The sequence below is a fragment of the Benincasa hispida genome, chromosome 5 (assembly GCF_009727055.1).
Source record: "Benincasa hispida cultivar B227 chromosome 5, ASM972705v1, whole genome shotgun sequence".
Classification (NCBI taxonomy): Eukaryota; Viridiplantae; Streptophyta; class Magnoliopsida; order Cucurbitales; family Cucurbitaceae; genus Benincasa; species Benincasa hispida.
In genome coordinates, this window is record NC_052353.1 from 6,739,082 (window position 1) to 6,744,291 (window position 5,210).

The 5,210-nt window shown below is 32.7% G+C and overlaps 1 protein-coding gene across 1 annotated transcript in view; it reads right to left on the reverse strand.

Moving 5' to 3' along the window:
* Positions 1–3,982: 3,982 nt before the first annotated feature.
* LOC120077773 overlaps positions 3,983–5,210 on the reverse strand; it is a 14,755-nt gene continuing 13,527 nt past the window's right edge. Inside the window, exon 5 of the transcript XR_005481838.1 lies at positions 3,983–4,417. The gene's annotated coding sequence lies outside the window, so the exon portion shown is untranslated. The remainder of the gene's footprint in view (positions 4,418–5,210) is intronic.

A 5,210-nucleotide genomic window follows, 5' to 3' on the forward strand; every position in this document is an offset into this window, starting at 1 on the left:
TTAGGGTTGGCAATGGAAACGGGGTCCCGTCGACCACATCCTCGGTCAAACTGGGGATTCCTCACCCCACCCACGGGGACCCAACCCTGAGGGAATTTTGCCAACTCTAGAACCAGAGACCTTCAGTGTATTAGACTAACGTGATAACCAACTACACCACGACACCAATTGCTGAAAACATCTCTCTTTAATAAATGTCTTATTTTGTCTATTTTAGAAAAGTTTCCATTTTTTATCTATTCATTTTCATTTTGATCTTTTTTTTTTCTTTTCACACAAAATTTTAACATGATTCTTCCTTCGCTAAATTTCTTAAGGTATATTCATGAATATGTATTGAAAGGTTGGTTAAATTATAAATTTAGTTTCTAAATTCTTAAATTTGTGTCTATGAAAATTTTAAATTATTTTAAGTGTTTAATAGATTTTTAAAGTTTTAATTTTATGTTTAATATGTTCCTAAACTTAATATTTTGTATCTAGGACGTTCATAACAAATTCATTACTTGATTTGTTAAATTTAAATTTTAAGTCTAATGAATTTGTGTCTAGTAGATATGTTAAATTTAAAAATTTTAAAAGTTGAAAGACTAAATTTATAATCTTAAAAGTGTATACACTAAATAAACACAAAGCTTAAAGTTTATAGGGACATGATTTTTAATTTAACTTAAAAGAGTTCCTAAGTGTATAGAATCTGTGTTAAGTTTTTTAGGCTAATTGTAATAAATGGAAAAACCTAGCTACTTATTTGCAAATATAGCAAATAGTTAGAATTTTCTGGAAAATGAAAATTTTGTTTATTTTATTTTAATTTAATTTCAAGTTTTCTCTTATTTTTTTATAGATATTACACGTGTTTTACAGATGATATCATTGTCATTCATGAATTAGTGATATCGGTGCTAAAATGTAGATAGATATCAACGATATCATTCTATCAGTGACATCCATATATCAGATGAATTTAGGTAGACATCAGTGATATTAATCTATTAGTGATAGCGATTTATCCATAATATAAGTGATATCGAATTATCAATGATTTAATGATATTGGTGATTAAATTTAGATAGATAATATGGATATAAGTCTATTAGTGACAATCATGTATTGGTGGTATCAATGATAAATTTAGGTAGATATTAGTGATATCATTCTATTAATGATATTGTTGATAACACAAAATGAATGATAGACTATGATATTTCTGTATTATTTTATAAATTAAAATCATTCTATTAGTGTCGTTATTTGACTTTGTCATATCAATGTCTTTTTTTCTCTTTCTTTTTGTTGGCAATAATTTGAAATCATGGTTGATCCATCCATAATTATGTTTTATGGTAGACGTGAGAATTACAGGATTACTAAAAAGTAATGGATGGAGATGAGCAATATCTTATTAAAAAAATAAATTGTTATTGATATTTCTATCACCAACATCTTTCACTCATGCACCATTTTCTTAAAATGGTGATGCATGAGTCATTTTGTTTAAAGTGAGGATACTTTAGTAAACTTAGGCGTTTTAAAAATCAATTTTGCTATTTTTGGCCATCTTTTTGCCTTATTTGGCTATCTAAGCAAGAAATACATTTTTGTAATGAAAAAAAGTATTAAAATTTTGTAATGATGATCAAAATAATATTTCTTTTTAGAAGCATAAAGAATAGAATGGACATTTTGAAAGTTTACGAACTAAAAAGAACAAAAATTAAAAGGACTAAAGGCAATGTATAAATAAACATGCATAAACATGATCTTCAAAAATATGCATTGGTTTTAGAGTTCCAATCTTGAAAGAGACATTTCTTCACTTAACTACATGTTGTTCATATCAAGAATGAAAATATCATTATCGATATAAATATTGTAACTCACATTTACGAATATATCGACGAATATTTAGATATTGATGGATATTTTGGAAAAAATCACGGATATCAAGGAAATTTATAAAAATATCTTGAATTTTTTAGTGAAATTTTAGAATAACTTATTTAAGCAATAAACTATGACTTTAAGCATAAAATCAATAATTAGAAGCCAAACATGATCAATAATCAAATGATAGATACTAGTGAAGACCAAAAAATGAATATAAATCGAATATTTCCTCAATAAAGACTAGGTCATACAATATGGAAGGTCAAATACAAGATTCAATAATAAAAAGATGATCTAGGAGGTACTAGCCGAGCACCAGCATAATTTATTTGGTAATGACAATATTACTCCTATGCTCAAAGTTTCTAACATAATTGGAAGTATGTCATCTGTGAGTCTCAACATCAACCTAATGATACCAATAGGAGGATACCTTGGATAAAACCATGTTCCACCCAGATGGGACGCTCTAAAGAATGTAGATAATATAGAGGCTCTGAATCCGAGTCTTCATCATTTTCACGAGGAAGTTGTGGTCCCCATGTGTAAACCGATGTGTTACAACCATTAGTATAACCACAGAAACCATAATTACTAGAATGACTATAGTTACTATGAGAATAACCATAGTTACTTTTGTTATAGACATATTATCCATGTCTATATTGACTGTCGAAACTCATCTCCTTCGTACTTAAAATAAAAGTGAGTATGCATCAATTTGAGCATCATCATGTGCGGATCTTCTACGAATTAAAGGTTCTCCTATTGCTCCAATTCCTGGTCTGCCAGCTTTATGGCCATGGTCGGAATCTTGTGTGGCATGCGTGAATTGAGATTCTCTAGTGAAAGGGCTAAGTCCTTCATATTGTTGACCACCTCCAAATTTTTCCTGAGCTTGACCTCCTCCATCACCACCCTCCCCCGTCACTACCATCATGATCATCATCATCGTCACCTTTATTTTGTTGACCTTGACTTTTTGAACCTTGATCTGACTGCTGATCTTCCAAAATTGTTGTTGTAGTGTGTGACACACATGTGTCACTCAAAAGAGTTTTTTTTTTTTTTTTTTTTAGAATAGGTGATATTATTATACAACAACAAGAAGGATCCCATAACCCGGGATCAAGGCATCAAAGCAACAAAGCACAAGCAAAGACAGGACAAATAAACCAAAACAAAGCCCACAAGATAAGACCAGAACAAAACCAACACATAAAAATAAAGTCGCAGACCACTAGGGAGAAAGTCAGAGAAAAAAACCCAAAACCCTACAAACTAGGTACAGCAGCAAAACAAAGAACAACGTAAAGATCAAAAAAAAAAAAAAAAAGAAAAAACATTTGTAAACACACTAGATAATACCAAGAAGGTCAACCCGTCAGGAAGCAACACGAGCATGAACCGTAGAGATCATAAGGTGAACCAAAGCTGACACCGACCTCGGTTGACCTCCATGCAGCCGCTGATTACGCTCCTGCCAGATGTAGTATATGGAAGCACACAAAAAAATAGAGATACAAAATACCCTTATTATGTTATGGTTGAACTACTAATTATTACCTCTTCATGTATGTTATGGTTGAACTACTAATTATTACCTCTTCATGTATGTTATGGTTGAACTACTAATTATTACCTCTTCATGTATGACACGCTCAACATCAATACCTAACTCTTGTGCAACACCAACAACATGTGGATCTGGGTTATTTCTACAAATATTACCTCTTATGTTATGTTTTACCATTATGTATGTTTTACCCTTATTATGTTATGGTTGAACTATTAATTATTACCTCTTCATGTATGACACGCTGAACATCAATACCTAACTCTTGTGCAACACTAACAACATGTGGATCTGAGTTATCTTTAGCATCATCAAGATGTACAGGTCTAATCCACGTATACAGTGGGTCATTTTCTTCATCACTTGGCTCAACCCCTACCTCAAGCAAATTTGGATAGTCAGTGATGACTCTGTGGAGCTCTTTGAATGCTTAAAGAATCCAGATGATGCTCCTTCAATCCCTTTACCTTTATGTTCCTGCACTTTTTGTTCACGTTCCCATTTGGAAGCTTCTGATGCACAAAGAGCTTCTCGATACATACGTCATTCATTAGCATGAACATTTGCTAGATACATATATACATTATCATCCACTAATTCGAAAGCATAGTTTATTTGACGGCCAAGGTTTTCACGCAATTCTTCACGTGTAATTTCAATTATCTCCTTCTTCTTAGTCTTTTTCCTTATCTTTCCTTTGAATGCTCAAGAACATCTCTGTCTTTAACTTCTGGTGGAACATTAAGACATTTCTTCACATTTTTATTTGGGTCATATCAAACTAGGTGATACTTAAATGTTGTAATTCCTGCACTTTTATTGCATGACCACAATATTTATATATTGTGCCATTTTTATTCCCGGGAAGCTCAATGCAATATGCCCATGCACTATCAGCTCGTCCTGTGGAACCTTGAACTTGACCTTCATCTTCCATGTTAGATTTCGTACCTATATGAATTAAAATTATAATGTTAAACTTGCATAACATAATAGGAACATAAAAATCATTAAACATATCTATTGAAATAGGAAAAGAAGACGACACAAGGAGTTTACGTGGAAAACCCTAATTCAGGGAAGAAAAACCACGGTAGAAAAGAACTTATTATTTTATGTCATGTTTACAATAGACCCAACCTCAGATATAAATAGAATAAGATGAAACCCTAATTTAGCAAATATAGTAAAAAGACAAAAATGCCCTTAGGGCTAATTTAACGTATTTCAACACTCCCCCTCAAGTTGAGGCATAGATATCGACAAGACCCAACTTGCTAATACAAGCTTCAAACGTCTATCTCGATAACCCTTTCGTAAAAACATTGGCAATCTGTTGGACTGAAGGTACATAGGGAATACAAATAGCTTCGTGGTTTAACTTTTCTTTAATAAAGTGGCTGTCAATTTCCACATGTTTGGTTCTATCATGTTGCACGGGATTATTCGCAGTACTGATGGCAGCCTTATTATCACAATACAGCTTCATAGGCCCTGGACTACTCTCGTGAAGATCAGATAAAATTTTCTGCAACCAGATTTCTTCACACACTCCCAGATTCATAGCTCTATACTCTGCCTCAGCACTACTTCTCGCCACTACACCCTGTTTTTTACTCCGCCAAGTTACCAAATTTCCCCATACAAAGGTACAGTACCCTGAGGTTGACCTTCTATCAGTCACAGATCCGGCCGAATCTGAGTCAGTATATGCCTCGATGCTTCGTGTGCCATGTTTCCTGAA